Source organism: Patiria miniata, unplaced genomic scaffold (genome assembly GCF_015706575.1).
Source record: "Patiria miniata isolate m_02_andy unplaced genomic scaffold, ASM1570657v1 HiC_scaffold_19, whole genome shotgun sequence".
NCBI classification, from domain to species: domain Eukaryota; kingdom Metazoa; phylum Echinodermata; class Asteroidea; order Valvatida; family Asterinidae; genus Patiria; species Patiria miniata.
The window spans coordinates 15,005,392-15,032,532 of NW_024037057.1; the positions used below are offsets into that span (position 1 = coordinate 15,005,392).

At 39.4% G+C, this 27,141-nt stretch overlaps 2 long non-coding RNA genes across 2 annotated transcripts; one reads left to right on the forward strand and one right to left on the reverse strand.

Moving 5' to 3' along the window:
* The first annotated feature begins 3,829 nt into the window (after positions 1-3,829).
* LOC119725888 lies at positions 3,830-13,012 on the forward strand. Its single transcript, XR_005270750.1, has 2 exons — positions 3,830-4,200; positions 12,893-13,012. It is a non-coding gene; the product is annotated as an uncharacterized LOC119725888 (long non-coding RNA).
* LOC119725887 lies at positions 8,942-15,322 on the reverse strand. Its single transcript, XR_005270749.1, has 5 exons — positions 15,174-15,322; positions 12,189-12,266; positions 11,637-11,714; positions 10,359-10,494; positions 8,942-9,421 (listed from the first exon to the last, which is right to left on the reverse strand). It is a non-coding gene; the product is annotated as an uncharacterized LOC119725887 (long non-coding RNA).
* Between the last annotated feature and the right edge of the window lie 11,819 nt (positions 15,323-27,141).

Below are 27,141 nucleotides of genomic sequence, written 5' to 3' on the forward strand. Positions count from 1 at the left end.
ACAAAAGCTATTATTATGTTAATTTGCAGAGTTTTTGACCTTGGGTGTTATTCATCGGTATGGCAGACCAGTACTGGGGGCGCCCTGCAAAGAAAGAGTGTGATTTGTGTCGCTCATTTTACAATAAGGACTAAATATTCAAAACATGTTTGGTATCTCTTCTCTTCTTTTCAGCCCTCCGAGAGCAAGACGACAGAGGTAATATGTTTGTTTTTTTAACAAACAACTGAATTTGTAATGTGATCACTTCAAAATAGGCTTTAATATCTACAGGTTTCTTAAGGGGTGGTAAACATTATGAAGGTTTCTTTATGTCTATGTTTCTTTATTTCTGTAATATTCGCCCACTCGCATGATCATTTGAGCATATCAACCAACGGGCTCCACTGGAATGGTTTAGGGTGTGACAACCTACTTATCTGTTGTCGGAAAACCAAAAAAGTACAAACACAACGCAGATTTGTGTAGACCATGTGTCTTGTGACGTCATGCCGACAGGCAACCGCAGGGCAACCCAAATGTTTAAACATATTGTACATGTTCTTTAGCCCACTTTATGTCGCCACCTAATCAAAAATCACATTTCAAGAGATATACATGCAGAGCAGAAGAGAGCCGTTTGCATCACGTTACAGCACATTTTGAATCAAATTTAGTAAGCAAATGTCACAAATATCCAACAAAAAAATTCGTCAATGCGTCAAAGTTCGGGATGACGTCAGGCCACTATATCCCCTCCCCCTCGTGCACGAGAGGTTAAATTGCTACCTGCCAGGGCGTTCTATGTCACTCCCCCTCCTTCCCCGTTAGGGTCCCTCTGGCATTACTTCATTATCACACCCCACCCCACCCCCATCTCCACTCCAACCTCACCCTAACACTGGACATACCCATGCAACAGTCCAACAGGCTGTGTTATAAAACGGCACTCTTCCTCCCTTTCAGAGTACGAGCGAGAGTTGATCTGAGAACTTCTTGCAAATCTTGAAGATCGTCTTGACACGGCCATTGAGAAACGTGAGTGCAGTCTTCATTAGGGCTCTACATTATTTACAGGTGTATCTCTTTTAATGCTAATGGTTCTAGTTATTAAAAAATTGGTCATAATTCCTCTTTTGTCGCGTTTAACAAAAACAGTACTTTTGACACATCATTAAACTTGCAGTCTACCGGGTGAGTAAAAAAAACTCAAATGTTGGGACCATTGTTTTAGTGAAGATTTGCATGTAGCACTTTCAAAATCTATGATGTGATAAGCTTTTTTAGCAAAAGAATCATTCAAATCGGTTCTGTACTTTTCAAGTTACGGAATTTTAAATACAACCACCGTCTTAAGGTTCTGTCCACGGATCACAACAAAGGTGTGTATTCTATCAGCAAAACGAAAACAATTCACACACATCCCTATCTGATTTGTTTTCGTTTTGCTGAAAGAACACTAAACTTGTTTTTGTGATCCGTGGACAGAACCTTAAAATGGTGGTTGTGTTTAAAATCCCGTAACACAAAACATACATGGGTGATTTGAATGATTCTTGTACTAAAATAAAGCTTATGAATGGAGCTTTTATATCATAGATTTTGAAAGTGCTACATGCAGAACTTTAGTAAAACAACGGCCCCGACATTTGGGTTTCTTTTTTTTTACTCACCCTGTAGTACAACATCCAGTCAGAAATGGACAGTTCAAATAAGAACTTCGCTGATCACTGATAGCTATTTTCTACACCTAAATAGCTGACATGTTTTCTTCCTTTACCCTTGGAAGTTGCACGTGGAGGTAAACCTATGCTTTATGTTGGTTATATTGAACTGATACATCCACACAATCATCAAAAGCAAAATCAATGTCCGAAACGTCATTAGCATACAATATACAGGTCAGGGTGAGTCAAAAAGAGAGTGACCAATTTTGAAAATATTTAGCTTGCTCCATTTCATAAAAAATAAGGATAAAGTACATCTTATAAATGTGAAAATCTCACGTAATTTGCATACTCTATTCCAAAGTTATGGCTATTCCAATAACAAAATCACAAAACTCAGCGAAGGAACACATACAAAAAAAAATTGCTTGCAATGTTTCACAAAATATAAGAGTCGACTTGTTCCTCATATTCAAAACACAAAATCTGACAGTCAAAAGAATGTTTCAGTCTTGATTTCAATTATTAAAGTCTCATTTGTATTTGAATATATATGTGTAATGTGTAATTTGCAATCAGCTCATTAATTAGATACCATTGGTATTGCATGGACAGCCATGAAAACATGCATAACCTCTGATGGCATGGATCAATTCTTGTATTTCCTTTCTTCAGATGAGTGGGAGAACATGCTCTTTTAATACATGCATAAATTGAATTAGGCTCACTTTCTTTTTGACTCACCCTGCATGGGCGTCGTGAGGAGGGGGCAAGGGGGGCGGGGGCTTCCCCATCCCCTGAAAAAGCACCCCAAAAAGGAGGAAAAGAAGAGAAAAAAAGAGGCGCAAAGTCATATTGCTGTTAATTTAATGGGGTGTTTTTTTGGGGGGGGGAATGTCCTACCCCCCTCTAAAACTGATGAATCGAGAATATGTTGGGAAATACAGGAATTTTTCGGGAAAATATGTTTTGCCCCCCTCTAGAACAAAATCCTGGCGACGCCCATGTCACCCTGTATTCTTATAGACAATTGGCGCCACAAATTTGGGAACTATATTTTAAAAAAGGGACTAAAAATCACCCCAACGTATTTTCTTGTATTCATTCGTTATTTGTTTTTCTCCGAAAGGGTGTCATTCCACCAATGAGTGCCCAGGCAATAAACGGTGCATCAAGAGTCACCCTATGGATCCTGGTACTTGCCAGTAAAGAGAAAACCGTTGAACTCTGGAGACTAGACCTGTACAACGAGGTAGCTACCGACTCCTTATTTTGAAACTTTAACTGTTCGTGCTATTTTCGAATTTCTAGGGTAAAATAAAATACACGCATAATTAAGTTGACATTTTCCGAGCAATTTTATACCTGAAAGAGACTTCACAGTAAAAGCCGTCTGTGTTCAGAGATTACTGGGAACTTGCGAATTATTTGAGGCCCGACAATAATTCAGTTAAACTAGTGAAGGTCTGCGTTAACTAGTGAGGGTCTGCGTTAAACTAGTGAGGGTCTGCGTTAAACTAGTGAGGGTCTGCGTTAAACTAGTGAGGGTCTGCGTTCAACTAGTGAGTGTCTGTGTTAAACTAGTGAGTGTCTGTGTTAAACTAGTGAGTGTCTGTGTTAAACTATTGAGGGTCTGCGTAAACTAGTGAGTGACTGCGTAAACTAGTGAGTGTCTGCATTAAACTAGTGAGTGTATGTGTTAAACTAGTGAGGGTCTGTGGTAACATCATGTGGAAAAATCTCTTTCGAGAAGATGTGTGGTTCTGAAATGAACCGGTTGGTTCAGAACTAACTCGACGTTCCGATCAGTATGCTCTGATCGTTGTCACGAGAAGTTCTCACCGTAAACCCTCACTATAGTTTACACTACCGCCAGGCAAAGTTTCAAATCTTTTTAATAATACAGTTATCGCTGGGTAGACTGGTACCTGTCTATTTACAAAAGCAAGCCAACGTGAAAGACTGAAAGTCTTTTTTCATAGTTGCACATCACCCCAACCCCCCCAAAATATATCTTTTTTCGTCATTCTGGATTCATTGAAGCATTTTGTTGTTAGAGTTGAAATATTGATTTATTCGGTTGAGTACCGGGACGAATTAGAATAAATCTGCTTTATCATTGATATGTAAATGAGACACGGTAGAGTGGTTAAGGGCGGGTAATTTGAATAGGGAGCGGCACAGGAATGTGTGCGTGGTTGGATTGAAGGTAGATCACTTCACGCTTGCGAGCAGCAACGACAACACACAATTTTTAACACAGTTGTTAAGTCTGGTTGTAATTTCATAGGTGTTCAATGTCTCAAACAGTATTTATAAGAGACGAACATTGCTACCCTTGCCTGAAGGAGTTGTCTTGCATAGTTCAGGTGTACGTTTCCATTTTCCAAATATGGTTTTGGTTTTTCGTATCTGGCAGTCAACACAGCAATGTTAGATGGGGTACAAATCCAGAAACAGCCATAATGTAATAGACGAGTGGTATCTTGCGATTATTCAATTAAGTAAAGCTAAAAGCTCTGAAGCCTAAAGGAAAGTTCTGTAAAGCTTAAAGGTTCAAATGAAATCCACAAGTGGCAATCAAGGTATGGTCGGAGTAGTTTCTGACGGAGGTATAAAACTAGATTTGCAGGTTGGCAGTAAGATTCATAAAGATCAGATCTACTAGATGAGATGCTAGAATTATTGTTCTAGCGATCTAATGCGTTCAGAACGCAAACAAGTCTGAATTGACTTGCACCATAGTATGCGTGATTTATCCTCAGCGGAAGATATTTGGTATTGTACAAAACCAAAAAAGATAGTTCTGAAAAGCTTGCCTTAATATAATATCAAATGTGGTACGAATATTCAGAAATAACCATAACAATTGTAAAGAGGAGGGAAGTCTCAAGGTTAATTCCATTATTGATTACGCAATTATGCAAAATGAAAGGCTCTTACGTCTAAATGATAGACCCTAGTTCTGTAAATATTGTCTCCATCAAGACGTCTTTAAGGTTCAAAGTATTGAATGACCGTAATTAAAACACTGTCGTACCTGGTAGTCATCACAGCGATGAGACTAAACATAATATCATATGGGGTACGAATAATTAGAAATAATCGTAACAATTGCAAAAACGAGTGTTGTCTCAGGTATAATTCTGTATAATTAATTGATTACTTAAATGTGTCTATAATGAAAGGCTCTTACGCCTAGATAACAGATGATAGTTCTGTAAATACTTTCAAGTCTTAAAGGTTCGAATCATTGAAAGATGTAATTAAAACTTTGGGTCGGCGTACCCGGTTGCTGCTGCAAGCACAAATACCAAAATCAGGATGATTTGATTGTTTATTGTGTAAAATGGTGTTGAAATGATAAAGCTCTTTTCTGTTACGTTTCTTTCATACAGATGACGACGTGGTAATGGACAGATAACGGCCGGATTTGGCGCTGGTCATGATACTTCAGTTTATTCGTGGGAGAAGGGCTATACTATACTTAACTAAGTTCGTTTTCTTTTGGTTTGTTTTTCGGCTTTAACGGGTATGCGTTCAGATTAATCGGGGGAAAAAGAGATGATCCAATAAACAAAAGAGAAAAAAGACTGGTGAGTAAAAAAAAAAACCACCAAATGTCGGGACCGTTGTTTTAGTGAAGTTCTGCATGTAGCACTTTCAAAATATAGGATATAAAAATCCAATTCATAAGCCTTCTTTTAATATAACAATTTTTCAAATCACTCTCTTAATTTTCAGGTTAAGGAATTTGAAACACAGCACATCACATGGGATGTGTGTGAATTGTTTTCGTTTTGCTGAAAGAACGCACACCTTTTTTTGTGATCCGTGGACACAACTTTAAAACGGTGGTTGTGTTCAAAATTCTGTATACTTAAAAAGTACATGAGTGATTTGAATGATTCTTGTACTAAAAGAAAGCTTATGAATTGGGCTTTCATAAATATACTAGCATTTTAGATTTTGAAAGTGCTATACATGCAAAACTTCACTAAAACAATACTCCCGACATTTGTTTTTGTTTTGTTTTTTTTACTCACCCCATATATGAACACTCCAGACTATTTTAAGGTTTATACCGGTAATGGACCATTTTGTAAACATTCCAAATGAAATTGCCAGAATATTATGAAATATCCCACCTGGTTGCTAGTGAATTATAGGATCAAACATCCTGTGGATTAATCATCTCAACTAGCTGGTGACTAACTGGGATCACACCACAAGAGGGCGCAAGTTAAAACATACTAGTGGAATAACATATTGGAAGGGAGGGCTTTCGAAGAAAATCTCGCTTTACGTCGAGCAAAATGGAAACGCATTATATTTCACAGTTTTCTCAAAGGTATAAATATCTCTTTTATTGTTCAATATAACCTGATTATATATGCGTGCACATAGTACAAATCCCCTGGTGTACGTGCGTCACACAACGAACGGTGCGCGTCAACCAGCGAAATGTCCCGCCCATGGGACGTTGTTGCTAGGTAAAAGGACGCCCTCTTTAGTCGGCGCACGGAGCCCAGAGCCAAATACCTTTCTCATGACATACTATGACTGTGTGCCAAATTCCATGCACGTATCATCAATTGCTTAATCCCATCACATATCTGACGTACCATGTTAAAGGGCAGTGCAGTGATTTTTTTTTTAGGAACACATCTTAAATGTATGGTAACCATTTGACATCCCTTTTTGGTTAATTTTATTGATAAGTGCACTTCTTTAAACATATAGAAGGTTCCATTATTGTCCTAGCCTTGGTCAATGCTCTCGTTAATCAATCGGCGGCCATCCTCGTGCGCTGCCGCTATGCAGTGCATGTAAAAAATACAGCGCGAACAGCGACCTCATGCGGCCACTATTTTTATGCAAATCAGTTGGGGACGATCGAGAGCCTTGGTTCAGTTGTGATCGTCGGCAAAAGCGTATGTTTTTGTTTATATTGCGCTAGATTTCTAGCGCACGACCTCGTATGCGAATATAGATAAGTGTAGGTGGGACTAATGTGGAGTGTCCAATATCACACCTTGGCAAATCCTGATGTCATCAAATTATTTGCAGCTATTCGCCTTTCGCAGACGTGACAGAAACCACATTTTTAAGAAATAAGAAAAAATGACTTATTTTTACTGACGACTGCATGGCATTTGGTCAATTTTTGGTCAAATATTTTTAGTAAATATCGGGCACGGTCAGATTGACCGTCCAACCGACCGACCTCGTGACATGAAGAAGCTCCTGACAGAGCTTTAAAAACACTGAACAGTTACATAGACTTTCAATCAGACATGTTTTCGACAGAAAATTCTTCAATGTCGTGTTTTCCAAACCTGTACCACATTTTAAAGGGAATGTACAACATTTGCTTTTGCTGCAATTTTAAGCAATACATGGATTTGAAAGATTAGTGTGTCACAGAAAATATTGTTCAACTGACTTGTTTCACGCTTTGGGCTTGTAGATGCTGGAAAAACCAAGAAAACCTATCATTTTCTTGTAGTCTGGCTCCCTGACCCCAGTTAAGATGAAACTGAGCAATTGATACACTTTGGGGAATTGTAAGGTCAGAGAATCAGTGTAGCAGGCTTGTACCCCTTCACATGTGTAATCAATTGCAAAGAATAATGTCAGAATAACTACAAATAATATGAAAACTCAGGTACAGGTTTTGAAAAAAGTCCAGTTTTCTCCAACGCGGGTCGGCCGACAAACGCTAAATAAATACAGTTTTTCTTGAAAATGTCAGTACACCAGGAGCCACGATTTTAAAGGATGCTTTAGACTGTCAATCCCCAACAATTTAGTACGGTATTTCGTGATAATTTGATCATTTCGTTTTTTGATGTTTGTAAATGTTGTATCTTCCCTTTAATAGTTTTCTTCGGAAAAAAACAACAACAAGATGGGACGAGTGGAACTGACTGTCTTTAGACTCAAGAGAGGAAGTCTTTATATATAAATCCAGGTCCTTTGACTCACTTGTGCAAACATGCCATTAACCCCGCAGATAATCGTAGCATCAACAGCACAAAAGGCCAGAGGGGCCGGAGGCCCTCTTATTAGGAAGGAAGTTGTTTACGATTTTCAACAATAGTTTTGCCCCAGAAGACCCATTAAGCCAGGCATTCATTGTGGGTTATAGAGCCCCGCTTCATTCAATTCACACCCGACTTGTTCTGTTCTCGAACCGAATGCATTCATTCTCTCTTCATCTGAAAGCAATTAGCGTACGTAGGCGATGTTTGGGGGAAAGGACCGTACACTCTTAACCCCATTAGGATCTTCAAGAAAAAAAAACGATTTAGAAATTCAGAGGACGAAAGTCAGAAATTCAGAGTGCAACGGCACTTATTTTTACAGGCCGTTTCAAACAGGGTAAAGATGAATGCATGCATGAACAATGTGAGCGAGGATGGTGTACTTCCATGGACCAAATTGGACCCATTCAGGAAGATTAATTATCGACAAAACTATAAGGGCTTGCCATCTCTGCACGTAAAAATCACCCGGAAGTCATCAGTTACCAATGGAGTAAGGGGGCATGGAGAAAACAAACTGGATTATTTTAAAACAAATCCTCAATACCCCATCCTTCATACGCATTCGAGTACGCTTTCGATTAACCACACCTCTCCTCCATATTAAAAGTTTTTGGAGATGTCCCACGATATTCTTTAGTGAGGTTATTGATCATCGTGTCCAAAGCACTTAGGTCTTAAAAGCCCGGTTCATACTCGGCGCGAAAGCGAACGCAAACGCGAATGTGTGACGTCGTGGCAAGTATTCGCGCTGCAAATTCGTAAAAGTTTACATATTTCAACTTGGGCGAATTTCACAGCGAATGCTTCGTGACTTCAAATTAGCGTGAAGTATGAACCAGGCTTTACCCGTTATGTTGTCGCAGGATGGTCGCTGTGAACGAACGCCATCTTGTTCTAACACAATAACAATGCAAAGGGCAAATAGTCCCTCGGAAGGGAAAAATACTTAGACACGGACAAAGCATTTTGACACACAAATAATAGTATTTTATAACTGTTATTTTCTTTAATATTACGAGAATAACAAATATATTACATAACTGCCAGATTATCATCACAAATGAACAGCAAACGTCACCGTGGTAAATAGGTACCCGAGCCAATATTGTCAAACAACAAATTCAGGAGTCGGGGTGCCGGTTAGTTAGCTATGGACGGGTGCCACAGGCTCTCCCCAATTTTTTAACATTATAAAGCTATCTTCTGCTTTGAGGGGTATATCTTTCAGATAATTCTGGATTTTAGCAGTGTGGTTTTTCATCGGATCAAGGCCAATGTTAACTCCACCCTCCGTGCCGTCATTTTCAGGTATACATGTATCGATTGCTTCACGTGAATAACACAGTACATTGTGATGTTGGGGGGCGGGGTTATACGGTAATAAACTAAATATACAAAAGATATCATATGATGAAAAGATAGTTGCACGAGCTTTTATTTTATTTAATCCGACTTTGAATTTGGCGGGAGGAGAACGGGAGGACCATTTTTTTTTTACCAAGTCATCCAAATTTAGAAGAGGACGCATGTTTGAATAATGCCTTTAAATGTGAGAGTGGTTTGCTGATTTTTTTTTTATCAGAAACACTTGATCGCTGAACAAATTGCAAGATTAAAATATAAACTAGTTTCAATTTAGTGCGAGGACGTTAGTATACCTGGCTCCCTAAGTAATTCAAATAAAGTGGTCAACATCTAAATCTTAGCCATCTGCCTTGTCACCGTCTGCAAGAAAAAGTGAAACAGAAACGAAGTTTCAACACCAAGATAAACGCATCTTGATATCAATAATAAATCCATATGAGAGATTATTCATGCGTCACAGTGCAAGTCAGTGGACTGTGTTCTCAACGTACACTTGGATTCATACACATGCTTTTGATACAGTTGGTCAAATAAAGCCCTGGGATCAAACATTCCAATGCACAGACCTTGAATCAGAAGTGTGATTGTATTGTGTGTGTTTTTTATATTGATGCCCATTTCATGATGCAAGTGGAAAGACTCTGGGTAAAACATTGAAGAAATTCTTTGAAAACCTTGTGCCGTAATTAATAGGTTTCTTTGAAAAAAAAAACCACACAAAAAAACCCAACCCAGAATTGTGGCATACCATGAACGATTTGTGACAGAGGAATACCCCCATTTCCCTATACACTATATACAATCTAGACTATTACATACCCCAGATATCACAAAAGAATTGCTATGATTCCGATAACACAATGACCAACAGAAGGGGGGGGGTCCTTCTGCCACATATTTTAGTACATGTACATATAACTTATAGGGGTGAGGAGAATTGCAGGTGCACCGAGGATAATAACTAGCCGGAATTAATTTACACAGGAGAAGGTAATTCTGTTTCAGAGATTCCGAGTGCAAGTCATTTCTTGCAAGTGGCCCGCACAATGGGCCAAATTTTGCCCATTCATAGGCTTTTTGGGGCAATAAGGTGACATTTCAGCAATTCTTATTCACAAGCAACAGTCAATAGGGGGGGGGGGGCTCTTGGTTGTAGCATAGTTGCTGATGACATGTGAAAACATCAACTTTTCTGGGTGACAACGTCCCCCCAGCATACGCCACTGAGGGATGGCATTTTTTTAAATAGCAAAAATCCTTGAAGTTGGTTTTCAAAATATTAAAGAAATCAACCTACCGTGCTCCGAAACTCCCAAAAGTTCCAGATTCCGGGAGTTAATAATGTCCCTACTGGCAATTTCCTGGATCGTGGCGATTTTGCCTGACACAGACTTGGCCGGATGGACATTCTAAAGTAGCTCTGCATTCCTGACCTGAGATCGAGATTGTGTGTCAAAAATGTACTTTTAATAATCTCGTCTTTTATCTCTTCCACGGAGCGTCAGATTTCCCGAGAGTTCCTATTATGTCAAGGCAAAAACCCCTTCTTTTTGGCTGCAAATTGCTTTCAGACAGGGGCCCTAAAAAGGTACGTCGACAATGCAAGGCCTAATAATTCGGTACTAAGGCCAAAAAAATATATATATTCGGTCTCTGGTCAGATCAAAGTTCCGGAAAAGACGCGGCCACGCGGCTTTTTTTTTCTTTTTTTTTCGCTTTTTATTTCCTTCAAGCTTGGATTGTACAGACAAGGTGGGGTACTATATTTATTATTATTATTATTATTAATCATTTCTGGTAATGAAACCAAGGATTCCTCAAAAGCGCCCTTGGCACTGTAGCTCGCAAGCCTGGAGAAACATGTGGATAGAAGACAATGAGAAGAAGTTACAGTTTTAGAGGTGGGAGGAAAAGCCCAGAAGAATATTCTGGGGAAAACCCACGGAATCAGGCAGGGAGTGAAAACCCAATCCATATGTTGGCCCAGGCGGGATTCGAACCCGGGTCACAGCGGTGGAAGGCGAGGAAAGTACCGCTACGCCAACCTGACTCCCTTTTGCTTTTTTGGTGTCCTCATGTACATTGGTGTCGTCCATGATTTGCCTTGGTGCTTTCGATCATTTGCCTTGGTGCAATTTCCCATTCCTTGGTGCTCTTTGGTAAAAAAAAAATTGAGGAGGTGCGGAAATAGAGGGCGCTGTTGGCGCTACCGCGGAACATTTTGGAAACAAAAAAGATCGACGCCCGCGCTGACCAGAGGCCGACTTATTTTTTTTTGGCCTAACCGGTGAATTGGCCAAAAGGTCATGTTAGTCCGAAAAAGGCTAGGACAGCTAACTTTTGGATTAAAACCTTTTTTTCAATGTCCGACATCGAAAAGGTTTGGTAGGAGAGGAACAAGGACTGATCAAGTTAATGACAGAGGTTGTGATGACATGACGAATGTTCTTATGTTATGAGATGACGAAAGTCGTTACGACATGGCATAAGTCGTTATGACATGACATAAGTCGTTATGGCATGACATAAGTCGTCATGACTGTTTTGACCAGTTATGACATGAAGACTGACTAACCTCTCTTTACTTGCAGGTTGTCATCACGACGAGCCCCAAGTGCCCCGAGAAGTTCTCTGATCAATTCTCTCTCCTCCTCTGAAAACGAAAACAGTATTTATTTTAAAGACTGCAAAAGGAGTTGCATTTTGCACTTTACATGCATGTACTTCGCCCGACATCGAAGTCATATGCACTGATTAAAACACACACACACACACACAAAACAGGATATCTCGTCAGTCAGTTTGAGCTGTACATGTGATCAAAATAAATAAACAACGTTTAAAAGAATAAGATTTGTTTTGTATAAACAGGCATTTGAAATAAAATTATGTCGTTGTCATGTTTACGGAAAACAAACAAAAGTGACTGGTTGAATAACAAAGTGTACACGTCAAATGAGATATGTCTTTCTTCACAAATATATATCATTTTCTTGAACACTGAAAAACTGGAAAACATACAGCCTTTGTCGTCGGAAAAAATTGAAAGTGGTTTGTGTTATGGACATAAAATGCTTCGAATTATACATAGGTGCATGTGTACGTCCACGCACATGGTTCCACCTACCCTTGTTCGAATCGCCCCATGCAAAGGCACAGCCGATGACCACCAGCAGGACCAGGAACACAGAAGTCTTCATCCTGACTGAGTCGGTTCAACCAAAAAGAGTTACGGAGTTACGGAGGGGGGTACAGAATAGATGGGAAACATGTTCTTCAATGATACAAGGGTGTAAATGGAACAATGTGTTCATGTTTTCATAGAGCAAGGACCCAAGGAGTTCGTACTCCAAGACTTCAAAAGTAAAATGATGGTCGCCGCGCTCGAAAGCTACAATAGAAAGCACCTGGCGCCAGCTTGCTGAGTTGCTCACTACGCTAATTTCGACACAATAGAGATCCGCGCTCACTAATGCCAAAAAGTATTGACTTATTCGGTTGAGTACCGGGACGAATTAGAATAAATCTGCTTTATCATTGATATGTAAATGAGACACGGTAGAGTGGTTAAGGGCGGGTAATTTGAATAGGGAGCGGCACATGCGTGGTTGGATTGAAGGTAGATCACTTCACGCTTGCGAGCAGCAACGACAACACACAATTTTTAACACAGTTGTTAAGTCTCGTTGTAATTTCATAGTTGTTCAAGGTCTCAAACAGTATTTATAAGAGACGAACATTGCTACCCTTGCCTGAAGGAGTTGTCTTGCATAGTTCAGGTGTACGTTTCCATTTTTCCAAATATTCTGTAAAGTTCTGTAAAGCTTAAAGGTTCAAATGAAATCCACAAGTGGCAATCAAGGTATGGTCGGAGTAGTTTCTGACGGAGGTATAAAACGAGATTTGCAGGTTGGCAGTAAGATTCATAAAGATCAGATCTACTAGATGAGATGCTAGAATTGTTCTAGCGATCTAATGCGTTCAGAACGCAAACAAGTTTGAATAGATTTGCACAATAGTATGCGTGATTTATCATCAGCGGAAGGTAATTGGTATGGTACAAAACCAAAAAAGATAGTTCTGAAAAGCTTGCCTTAATATAACATCAAATGTGGTGCGAATATTCGGAAATAACCATAACAATTGTAAAGAGGAGGCAAGTCTCAAGGTTAATTCTATTATTGATTACGCAAATATGCTAAATGAAAAGCTCTTACGCCTAAATGATAGACCCTAGTTTTGTAAATATTGTCTCCATCAAAACGTCTTTAAGGTTCAAATGTTTGAATGACCGTAATTAAAACACTCTCGTACCTGGTAGTCATCACAGCGATGAGACTAAACATAATATCAAATGGGGTACGAATATTTAGAAATAATCATAACAATTGCAAAAAGAGTGTTGTCTCAGGTATAATTCTGTATAATTAATTGATTACTTAAATGTGTCTATAATGAAAGGCTCTTACGCCTAGATAATAGATGATAGCTCTGTAAATACTATCAAGTCTTTAAAGGTTCGAATTATTGAAAGATGTAATTAAAACATTGGGTCGTCGTACCCGGTTGCTGCTGCTGCAAGCACTAATATAATACCAAAATCAGGATGATTTGATTGTTTATTGTGTAGAATGGTGTTGAAATGATAAAAGGAGTTTGCATGGCTTCGTAGACAGTACCATGGTAAATACGCATGCGCAGTTGTCATACATCGCTAAAAATGAATGATTTTGAAGTGTTTGTTCGCAGTTGGATGATACTGTATATAAATTTGGTCAACATCACTGGAACAATCATTTCGTGAAGAACAAAATGCTCTGTACCTTTAGTGTGAACACTTGTGAAATTTTCCCCAAAAAACACATTTCATCAATGATATATTGCCAAATAAAAATGTCTGAAAATACATGAAAACTTATCTGAAAGAAATCCAATTTATCTCCAAATTACAGGGACAGATAACGCTTCGCACCAACAACTGCACATTGCTAACTTGAGTTCATAACTCACATCTAACAACTGCGCAGTTGTAAAAACCTATCTTGTCGTAAAATATATTTTTCAAAAAAGAGCAGCGACGTGACATGACTTATTATGCAGCATATAGGCCGGTTGTTGGTTACCAACTAAAAAGGCGGCGACGATCATCTTGTTTAAAGGCCGCTGGCATTCACGCTTTGAATGGTCGAGGCTTGCGGTCACAGTGCTGTAGCTATAGACATTCCCGAGGGATTGGTATGTTAATGGTCAAAATGTAAATCGCCCAAGAGTTCTGACTCCTTGGGTCCTTGCTCTATGATGTTTTCAAACAAGATCAAGCACACGGCTACACGTATATCAGCATAACAGGGCAAACAGCTTAACACTTGATGATTGCGAACGGTTAAAGGGGCACATCGGTTTGGAGTCACCGAGTTTTAGGTTTAAGATTGTTCTGTCATCCTTTTTCAAAGATTTGGTTTTGAGGAATCTAACCCAATGTCGCACTGTTCCAGAGAAAAGACGAATCACCGAGTTGTTTAACAGTGACACGGCGGATATTTTCTGTTGCCCACGCATACTTAATTCCAGCCGTAAATAACGGCCTCCTTTCTGTTCCCAGCTACCGTCCCTTTCATTCGGGTATGTAAGTATTTCCTAACAAAATTGGAAATGTTACTCACTCCCAGATTCAAGTCTTATCAACATTTTTGCAATGACTGACCGTTATAAATGATAATGAAATTAAAAAAGTGGCTCGAGGTAGCAACATGTTTTCCAAGAATGAATAAGTGAAATGAATTCGAACGCTCTTTCCAATGAACATCATTTCGTTTAAAAAAAAGTTGTAGCCCAATTGCGCTTTCCAGGACGCAGTTCCCTTTAAAAAGAAAACACAGATCTCGGCGAAGAATGGACTTCTAGATATTGCAAATGAATGCATACACCGACCTACTATCGCACGACTGAAGGCACATCGAAAACGTGACTAAAACAACGTGAGTAATCTTGCATTGAACTGCTTTCCCTAATTACTGAGGCCTGTATCTGTTCTCGTGAATTTTGTGACAACTGCGTAACGTTTTGTTCGCACGCATCAAAACTGCACATAGCCAAGTTCCCAAACACGTACCTTTCTCTTTTTTTTGGCAGAGACGACAACGAAATCAGCAGGCGCAGAGATGGCTGCTTCCAAGTCGATCTGTGCGGGAGGCTAGAATGATTGCCTTGGCATTCAAGAGGAGACCTTTTATAAAGATCCAGGGTACTACAACACTTGACATTTTCCTCGTAGACAATAATGAAATCTTTGCATCAATTGTACAAGAAGGCCGAAGAAGGCCGGTCTTAGAACAAAAGATCGCAATACGAGTTTCAAGAATAGTTTCGCCCCCGCAAGACCCGTTTTGCCAGGGATTAATTGAGTCTTCTGGGGGCCACTTTATTCCCGCCCTCTTGTTCCATTACAGATACTGGAACCACTGACGGGACTGCATTCCTACTCTCTTTGTCCGTATAATCGGACCTGTTTTGCTAGAGATTAATGGTGTCTTCTGGGGGGCCCCGCTTTATTCACGCCCCACTTGTTCCATTACATATATACATGTGTACGAATTTCAGATGAGAACTGAAAGAGAGTCCCTCAAAGTTCAGCGATTAATATAGGATTGTTTCATACTCTCTCAGATTTTTACTATTTCTAATTCTCTCAACAAAATACAGCACCAAGATCCTCGGTTTCAGTGTCAATTTGAAACTCCTTAGGCGATACTTTGGGAAAGAGGCAATAACATTGGGAATTTTTTTAATCAAAGAATTTCCATCTATTTTTCAAGTCTGAGGATCATACGTTCACGCATGAGAACCATACTAAAACGTCTGATATATCCCTGCAAGTAACTTTCATGCGTCCCCGTGCATTAGCCAATCGAAGACACATTTAGATTTGTGGCATCTTTTAGAGCAAAAGTTCGGCCAAAGCTGTTGATTGATCTATTCACTCTTTTCACACTTCCACCATGGGCATGCAGGGCCTCGATCTGGCAACTTTGCACAATAAATGTAGCCAGTTCTAGGATTCCCGTGTCGAGGTTCAGATCACTGAACGGGCTATTATTTTATTGCGTAAAGTTGCCAGATCGAGGCTCTGCATGCCCAATGGTGGAGTGTGAAAAGAGCGAATGGCTGTTAATTGTCACCAAAGACACGATAGGAGGCGCCTGCTGAATGGTCAGAATCTGGAAGGCAAGACGCAGCGCTGTCTTGCATAATCTCCACGCATTATGGACTCTCCAACTTTTGGATCTTTAAGACATGAACAGCTTATGAAAATTGACAAGGACCACAACGTGCGTGCGTGCATCTGCATATACTTACATAAACCACAACTGAAAAGTGGCATAATTCTCTAAAATATACCCTTTCATAAAAACTGCCACTGCTCAGTCAACCGTAAATGTAAAGCCATGATCAGGGTGTTATTGTAAAAGAGGAGACCCTAACAGAGGATATCTTCCTTTGGTTCACATGTGCCCTACTTCTGTTCCAATTAGCAATAATATCTCGGTTTCGGGTTTTTTTTATCCACCCTGTATAAGACTCCGGTATAATAATACATAATAAAATATATTACCTAAAATACATCCCCTAGATATCTGAAAAGAATTCCTGAACTTCAGGTTACACAATGACCAACACAAAAGAGGTGGGTCCATGTGTCACATATATATTACGAATCAACAGGTGTATTCTCACCATATCTCTCTCGGCAGTTGATTAATGTAGGACTCATATTTTTTTAACAGCGTTTTGTCCTTCCAAATTACTTCTGTAATTTCAAGCCATCTTCTGTCAGTAATCCTACTTGGAAAACCGAGGACACTACTTTAAAAGTGTTCATGTTCACACCTGTCACGTGCTAAACCATTTCTTTTGCACTACTTTTTGTGTATATACACCCTACATACATAAGCAATTATTGCTATAGGATTAATTCCTGCTGACCGTTATTCTAGCTTAAGCATAATAATAATTGGGATTTACACTGATACCCTGTATAAGTATGTGCAGATGTACGCACGCACCTTGTGGTCCTTGTCAATTTTCATAAGCTGTTCTTTTCTTAAAGATCCAAAACAAGGTTGGAAACGTGTAAATCACACTATTTTATCTGTTAATTCTAACTTTAAGAAAGACATAAGTTTCAAAGAGATTGTGCTAGGTAATAGAACTAACGACACAAATTTCGATAATGTCAACCTTTTTATAATAATTGCCTCTTTTACTGTTTTCAAATGTAGAGTCATCAATACACACAATTCTAAGAAAATTCTTAACCTCGGGTTTCTTTGGACGACATTTGTAAATGAACTTAAATTTACTGAATCACTCATCAAATTTCAATGTATCTGTCTTCTGTGATTTAAGTTTGTAGAGCATTATTTCAGTGTGTAACTAAGTAAATATTTAATGTTCAACTTGGAGAAATGCGAATAATAAAAGGCCCGGGAAGGGCGAAAGTAAAACAAAAACAGCTTTGGCCGAGTTTTTGCTCCAAAAGAATCCACAAAATCCAAAAATGTCTTGGATTGGCTAGTGCATGGGGACGCATAAGGCTGCATCCGAATCAACAGTCTAGAGCTAGGTCTATGTCCACGCCCATTGAAAATGCGTGAGAACGCGCTGACTATAGACCTAGCCGTAGCTCTGAAGCCCGTTTCGGACACGGCCTCATCAGGAATAGTCAGAATCTTTTGGTCTGGGAACCGGACTACCACCGGGCCTGCGGCGTGCCTCGTGCACGCGTGATTGACAGGTGAACGATTCCTGCATATTGGTTCGTATCCCGTCAGGTATTGCGCGAGGTTATTGTTCAGTTGGACCGAAAAGTTGCCAAGAAGCCTCCAGAAAATATCGTAAATTACGCAGCAGCTGGCCAACTGACACTGGAAGCAGGTTCAAACTTTGTTATTTAAGAGGGCGAGTGTATTTTTAAAGCATAAATGAACTGGGTCTGAAGTCGCAATGTGGAAATCACTTTGCAAACTTGTTCGAGTAGCTTCAGTAATGGCGGATGTGTGGCCTATGTTCACGGAGGCAGTCCAGTAAACTGGCCACATTTATGGGGCTAGCGAAGAGATGGCTGCTTCCAAGTCGATCTGTGCTGGAGGCTAGAATGATTGCCTTGGCATTCAAGAGGAGACCCTTTATAAAGATCCAGGGTACTACAACACTTGCCATTTTCCTCGTAGACAATGATGAAATCTTTGCATCAATTGTACAAGAAGGCCGAAGAAGGCCGGTCTTAGTACAAACGATCGCAATACGAGTTTCAAGAATAGTTTCGCCCCCGCAAGACCCGTTTTGCCAGGGATTGATTGAGTCTTGTGGGGGCCACTTTATTCACGCCCTCTTGTTCCATTTCAGATACTGGAACCACTGACGGGACTGCATTCCTACTCTCTTTGTCCGTATAATCGGACCTGTTTTGCTAGAGATTAATGGTGTCTTCTGGGGAGCCCCGCTTTATTCACGCCCCACTCGTTCCATTACATATTACTACCGTATAGTCGACATATATACATGTGTACGAATTTCAGATGAGAACTGAAAGCGAGTCCCTCAAAGTTCAGCGATTAATATAGGATTGTTTCATACTCTCTCAGGTTTTTACTATTTCTAATTCTCTCAACAAAATACAGCACCAAGATCCTCGGTTTCAGTGTCAATTTGAAATTCCTTAGGCGATACTTTGGGAAAGAGGCAATAACATTGGGTTTTTTAATCAAAGAATCTCCATCTAACTTTCAAGTCTGAGGATCATACTTTCACGCATGAGAGCCATACTAAAACGTCTGCTATATCCCTGGAAGGAACTTTCATGCGTCCCCGTGCACTAGCCAATCGAAGACACCTTTAGCATTTGTGGCATCTTTTAGAGCAAAAGTTCGGCCAAAGCTGTTGATTGGTCTATGCACTCTTTTCACACTTCCACCATGGGCATGCAGGGCCTCGATCTGGCAACTTTGCACAATAAATATAGCCAGTTCTAGGATTCCCGTGTCGAGGTTCAGATCACTGAACGGGCTGCGTAATTTTTTTTCCTAGGAGGGTTAGGGGCAATGTCATGAATAATTCAGTTTTTCCTTTGAATCATTGCAAGACTTAGGTTCTCGTTCTATTTTCCCCTTAATTTAAAATTATCTCAGTGATAATTTGGAGAAGAAAAATAGCTGATGAAAATGAGCAGCGACGACGTGGATTCGAACCTGGGATCTTTGTATCCATAGCTCATCTTGCTATCCACTAGGCTACTGTGTGGTAGCTCGACGACAACCGTTCTTTAAAATGCTTTAATGTATTGTAACTAGTTGAGTAACTAACAACAATGCTGTTGATGTCATTGTCCGTTCTCATGGATAAACATGAATTATTCATGACATTGCCCCTAACCCTCCTAGGAATAAAAATTACGCGAACGGGCTATTATTTTATTGCGTAAAGTTGCCAGATCGAGGCTCTGGATACCCAAAGGTGGAGTGTGAAAAGAGCGAATGGCTGTTAATTGTCACCAAAGACACGATAGGAGGCGCCTGCTGAATGGTCAGAATCTGGAAGGCAAGACGCAGCGCTGTCTTGCATAATCTTCACGCATTATGGACTCTCCAACTTTTGGATCTTCAAGACAAGAACAGCTTATGAAAATTGACAAGGACCACAACGTGCGTGCGTGCATCTGCATATACTTACATAAACCACAATTGAAAAGTGGCATAATTCTCTAAAATATACCCTTTCATAAAATTGGCCACTGCTCAGTCAACCGTAAATGTAAAGCCATGATCAGGGTGTTATTGTAAAAGAGGAGACCCTAACAGAGGATATCTTCCTTTGGTTCACATGTGCCCTACTTCTGTTCCAATTAGCAATAATATCTCGGTTTCGGGTTTTTTTTTATCCACCCTGTATAAGACTCCGGTATAATAATACATAATAAAATATATTACCTAAAATACATCCCCTAGATATCTGAAAAGAATTCCTGAACTTCAGGTTACACAATGACCAACACAAAAGAGGTGGGTCCATGTGTCACATATATATTACGAATCAACAGGTGTATTCTCACCATATCTCTCTCGGCAGTTGTGTAATGTAGGACTCATATTTTTTTTTAACAGCGTTTTGTCCTTCCAAATTACTTCTGTAATTTCAAGCCATCTTCTGTCAGTAATCCTACTTGGAAAACCGAGGACACTACTTTAAAAGTGTTCATGTTCACACCTGTCACGTGCTAAACCATTTCTTTTGCACTACTTTTTGTGTATATACACCCTACATACATAAGCAATTATTGCTATAGGATTAATTCCTAGCTGACCGTTATTCTAGCTTAAGCATAATAATAATTGGGATTTACACTGATACCCTGTATAAGTATGTGCAGATGTACGCACGCACCTTGTGGTCCTTGTCAATTTTCATAAGCTGTTCTTTTCTTAAAGATCCAAAACAAGGTTGGAAACGTGTAAATCACACTATTTTATCTGTTAATTCTAACTTTAAGAAAGACATCAGTTTCAAAGTGATTGTGCTAGGTAATAGAACTAACGACACAAATTTCGATAATGTCAACCTTTTTATAATAATTGCCTCTTCTACTGTTTTCAAATGTAGAGCCATCAATACACACAATTCTAAGAAAATTCTTATCCTCGGGTTTCCTTGGACGACATTTGTAAATGAACTTAAATTTACTGAATCACTCATCAAATTTCAATGTATCTGTCTTCTGTGATTTAAGTTTGTAAAGTATTATTTCAGTGTGTAACTAAGTGAATATTTTATGTTGGAGAAATGCCAATAATAAAAGGCTGGGAAGGGCAAAAGAGAAAAAAACAGCTTTGGCCGAGTTTTTGCTCCAAAAGACTCCACAAATTCCAAAAATGTCTTCGATTGGCTAGTGCACGGGGACGCATGAAAGTTACTTGCAGGCATAAATTATATCGGACGTTTTAGTATGGTTCTCATGCGTGAACGTATGATCCTCCGACTTGAAAGTTAGATGGGGATTCTTTGATTAAAACAAAACCAATGTTGTGGCCTCTTTCCCCAAGTATCGCCTAAGGAATATCAAATTGACACTTAATCTGAGGATCTCGGTGCTGTATCTTGTTGAGAGAATTAAAAATGGTAAAAACCTGAGAGAGTTTTTCGCTTTCAGTTCTCATTTGAACTCGTCCACATGTATATATGCCGATTATAGTAATATGTAATTCAACAATAAGGGGGCGTGAATGAAGCGTGGCCCCCAGAAGACAAAATGAATCCCCGGCAAAACGGGTCCAATTATAAAAAACGAAGAAAAGAGGAATGCATTCCTGTCAGTGGTTCCAGTATCTACATTGTATAATCAACACAAGTGGGAAAAGAATGAGGTTGCCCCCAGAAGACGTAATAAATTCCTCGCCAAAAGGGTTCGCGGGGCGAAACTATTGTTGAAACTTGTTTTGCGACCTCCTTCACTAAGTCCGGCCTTCTTCTGCCTCCTTGTATAATTGATGCACCGATTGCATCATTGTCTACTACGAGGAAAATGGCTAGTGTTGTAGTCCCCTGGATCTTTATAAAAAGGTCTCCTTCTTAATGCCTGGGAAACCATTCGAGTCTCCAGCACAGATCGACTTGGAAGCAGCCATCTCTTCACCTGCTGATTTCGTAGCCTTATCTGCAAAACTATCACCAAGAAAGGTACGTGTTTGGTGAACGTGGCTATGTGCAGTTTTGATGCGTGCGAACATGATGCTACGCAGTTGTCACAAATGTAATTCACGAGTACGGAAGCGTTAAAGGGACATAATACAGACTAAAAAATAATTCAGTCATAATTATGACTTATATCTCATAATTATGAGTTATTATTAAGTCATAGTTATGACGTCATCATTATGAGATATATAATTACGACTAGGTAATTGTTAAATCATAATTATGACTATGCTCATAATTATGACTTATTATTAAGTCATATTTATGACATATGTTATAATAATGAATTAGGATATCTCATAATAATGACTTAACACTAAATCATAATAACGACTTAACACTCAATCGTATTTATAAGATAAAGGTCATAATTATGACTTAATAAGTCATGACTTATTTTTATTTGTTTTTATTTGGTCTTATGTCCCTTTAACGCTTCCGTACACGAGAACAGATACAGGCCTCAATAATTAGGGAAAGCCGTTCAATGCAAGATTACTCACGTTCTTTTAGTCATGTTTTCGACGTGCCTTTAGTCGTGCGATAGTTAGTCGATGTATGCATTCATTTACAACATCTCGAAGCACATTTCTTCGCGGAGATCTGTGTTTACTGTTTAAAGGGAACTGCGTCCTGGAAAGCGCAATTGGGCTACAAATTTGTTTTAAGCGAAATGATGTTCTTTGGAAAGAGCGTTCGAAAGTTATTATGAACGTCAACTTGTTCATTCTTGGAAAGCATGTTGCAACCTCACGCCCCCCTTTTTTCCCCTTCATTGTCATGTATAACGGTAAGTCATTGCAAAAATGTTGACAATGCTTGAATCTGGGAGTGAGAAACATTTCAAATTTTGTTAGGAAGTACCTGCATACCCGAATGAAAGGGACGGTAGCTGGGAACAGAAAAGAGGCCATTATTTACGGCTAGAATTAAGTATGCGTGGGCAACAGAAATATCCGCCGTGTCACGAGTAAACAACTGGGTGATTCGTCTCTTCTCTGGAACAGTGCGACATTGGGTTAAATTCCTTAAAACCAGACCTCTGAAACAGGATGACAAAATAATCTAAATCTAAATGATCGTCTGATCGAACTTCGAATTAGGTTTGTGGACTGTTCTTGGTGATCCTAAGAAGCTATTGCATTTGGTGCCGAAAGGTCAAGGGTCAAGGTCACAGTGGCTAAAACAATAGAAATCTTGTCAGCGCGATAACGTGAGAAATACTTAACGTATGAACTTCAATTTCGGTTTGTGGATTGCGAGTGGTAGTCCCAAGAACTAAATTGCCAGGGTTCGACCTTAACTTTTTTGTTCACTAGCCAGCCGGGCTACTGAAACAGACTCTTAACTAGCCCGGGGGCATTGTCCTGAGCTTGCATTGTTGTTTAGCTCAAATACAAAATGCCGTATTTTCAGGCTTAATTCGGAGGCAATTTTGTCAGTGTTTTAAATAAACAGATCTAATTTAACCCTTTAAAACAGTTGATAAAATTAGACAAATTGATGAGGTTTGCTTTTTGAATTTAGTGATTTATTTATTCCTGTCCTTTCATCTTTGCCGTAGCCCAATAGTATCTGACTTGCCAGCCGGGCCGAAATGTCAAAGGTCAAGTTCACAGTGTCTAAAACAATAGAAATGTGATCTTTTACTTAGTTTTATGTGCATGTGTGTGTGTGTTTTTAAATTCAGCCTGTTTGTACAGGATCTCTTCACATTCTTTCGCTCTTTTAAATCACATACAATGACTTCCCAACAGAAAATATTAAAACAAAACATTACAGGGTGTTTCAATAAAAAGCAGACCCAACTTTGAAGAACCAGTATGACTAAACGATTACTGGCTATAAAACTGGCATAATCTGAAAGCGTAATCTTTGTGCATTTCAATGATATCTTGTCTACATTTCCAGGGTCATTCATCACTGAGCGCCATTGTCATGAGATTTTGATGCAAAATTGCAGTTGGTTCACTTTCATGTCAAACACAATAGGAATGGTGTGCATGATAATAAGTATTCAAGAAGAGGACACGGGTGCATAAAAAGAAACAAAACAAAAAACAAAATAAAAACAAGTTGGGTTGGTTTCAAAAGTGGATTTTATTGTTTGTCATGAATTTCTCGTTTTGCCAAAGCCACCTTCAAAACAATGTGCCATTTTCCCGAGGATTAACATTCAAGCCATTTCACAGATATTTCCGTAACAATAGGCACACCGGGCCCAGTGTTTTTTTTTTAATGAAAGTGAACCAACTGCATTTTTGCATCCAGTTTTCAAAACAATGATGCTCAGTGATGCATGGTTGGTTTCCTTTTTTTGAAACACCTTGTATATTTATTTTGAGATTATAGTGATTAATTCATATATGACGAACAGAAAACAACAACGATGTCAATGAACGTTCCATGTTACCCAGGTACATGTAAGATGATGTTAAAAGAGTAGTGTCATGTCATGGGAACAGTCACGGTTGCGGGGCATTTGTGTTTGTAAATACACCTGACTGTTTTTTTTCTTGAACAGACTTCGCAAAGATGAAGTCTTCTGTGTTCCTAGTCCTGCTGGTGGTTATCGGCTGTGCCTTTGCATGGGGCGATTCGAACAAGGGTAGGTGGAACCATGTATGTGGACGTACACATGCACATGTATGTATAATTTTAAGCATTTTATGTCGACATTATACACAAACCCCTTCTAATTTATTCTGACGATAAAACCTGTGGGTTTTTCTGTTTTTCAGCATTCAAGAACAATAGTTTTAAATTTGTGAAGAAAGACATATCTTATTTGACATGTTCACTCTTTTACTCAACAAATTAGGCCAAAAAATACTTCTGATTCCGGTTCCCGACCGACCCTATTTTAAGGCTGCGACCGTAAACATTTTATCGGCAAGTAAAATAAAATATACTTGTATACATAAAACAATAAATGTACAAACAAATAAAAAAAACTTATATCTTTTCTGTCTTCACAAAACACCTCTCAACAACCTTTTTGCGTCAAAAATACTTGTATTTATTTGTTTGCCTACCTACATTCGCAATTTCTTTTAGAAGTTTGCTTCGCGATTAAACAACGCCTTTCGATGATCTCGCACTGACGATATGAAAAACGTGCGTATAATGCTGCATGCATGCAGCGCTAGCGATGACTGGCTCCCGTCGCGCCGCGAACTGAAAGGCAAAGAAGGCATGATGGAAATGCGGTAACCTGTCTATGCGTGGGCATGGCCGCGCGATGCAGATGGTAAGATTAGACACCGTACAAATGCCAAGAAAACACTGATGGAAAAAAGAACATTTTTGCAAGTTAATTCACAAAACTTGATCGCTCTTGTCTCTGCATGTATTTTCCGTGTTCATGAATTTATTTCGAGGTACTCCTCGAAATTTCAAACCGTAAAAACGAGGTTTTCGCCCGCCACACACAGTGCATTACGCAGGCTCAGTACAGCTCAGACTGGCTATCAATTTTTTTTAACCAGGGATTAGTGCAAAGGACTTGGGTTGATTATCTCTCCAAAAGTATATGTGTCACATGCATGTATCGAAAAGGTTTGCCGTCTTTAAAATAAATACTGTTTTCGTTTTCAGCGGAGGAGAGAGAATTGATCAGAGAACTTCTCGGGGCACTTGGGGCTCGTCGTGATGACAACCTGCAAGTAAAGAGAGGTAAGTCAGTCTTCATGTCATAATTGGTCAAAACAGTCATGGTCATGTCATGTCATAACGACTTATGCCATGTCATAACTACTTATGTCATAACGACTTATGTCGTGTCATAACGACTAATATCGTGTCATAACGACTCATGTCATGTCATAACGACTCACGTTATATCATAACGACTCATGTCATGTTTTAACGATTTGTGTCATGTTAAAACGACTCATGTCATGTCATATCGACTTATGTCGTGTCAAAACGATTTGTGCCATGTCCTAATGACTTGTGTCACGTCATAAAGTCTTTCACGGTCACGTCATAACAACGTATGTCGTGTCACACTGGACCAACTTGGTTGGCATGCACACGCTGGTTGGTTGGCGTGCACAGAACTTAAATAGTCGGTTGCGTGGTATATGAACCCAATAGGCCATCAGCCTCGGTCCAAAATGTTGGCCACCGGTATCAAATGAGGGGAATAATTGTAATAGCTATTTTTGGCAAGGTATACACCTCCAGATTTGAAAATATGTGATAGCATTGCAGTGGTGACAGCTTTTTGGGTGTTATCACCCCTTTTTTTCAAAATGTCCATCAAAATGCTTGTTACCACTCTAGGGGCGGTATACCTTGAGCATGTGCCCTTTAATCATTTATGCCCTGATTTGATACTGACCAAACCCCAGGCTGATGGCCTAAATCAACACAGGATCTATGGGCACGTAGTCTACTAAGGACAGGCAAACCCACGCAGTAATACACAGGGAAAATCCCTTTAAAGATCAGGTTAAACACATTGCTCTATGACATTATTGCTAAGATTCCAAAAATGTGCAACCAAGTAAATGAAATTAATATTCGCTATAAGCTCAAACTCAACTTCAGTTACATTTTTGTGACATGAACATTACCCTTAAAATCGTGATACTCTCACAACTATGTCTTACTTCATCCATGTTTTGTCATAATACACGTGATTAAAATAATAAAGGTAACTCGGTGTTTGAATCCTTAAGATTCGCTTCAAAATTGAATCTTGGAATCTTGGTCCCCCCCCAAAAAAATAAAAAATTAAACCATTCTGCAAACTATTTACCTGCACAACTAACTAGCGACTGTTAAATTTAAAATGAAAGACATTTTTTTGACACGAAATCCCATCTAGAGTACACAAATGGTCAGGAATGCGAGCTAACCACAGAGTGTCCATCCCGCCAATACTGTGTCAAGAAAAGTGTCAACGAACCAGGATTGTGCTACATGGAAAATTAAGGATTAAGTCCCGGACCCGGTACATTTGGGAGTTTCAGAGCAAGGTAGGTTGACTTCTAATTTAGAAAACAAACTTTGCAGACTTTTGCTGTTTCTTATTTAGAAAACAAACTTCGAGGACTATTGCGAGTTAAAAGAAACCGGCCCCCCTCAGTGGCGTATTAGGGGTGGGGGCGCAGCTTGTCACACCTCTCCCTGAAAAGTTGGTGTTTTCATGTGTCAGTTATAGCAACTATGCTACTACCAAGAGCGCCCCCTATTGACTGTTCCTTGTGGATTAGAATTGCTTAAATCTCATCTTACCCCTAAAAGCCAATGAATGGGCAAAATCTGGCCCATTGTGCGGGCCACATGCAAGCAATATGACTTGCACTTCAGCGCATTCGGAATCT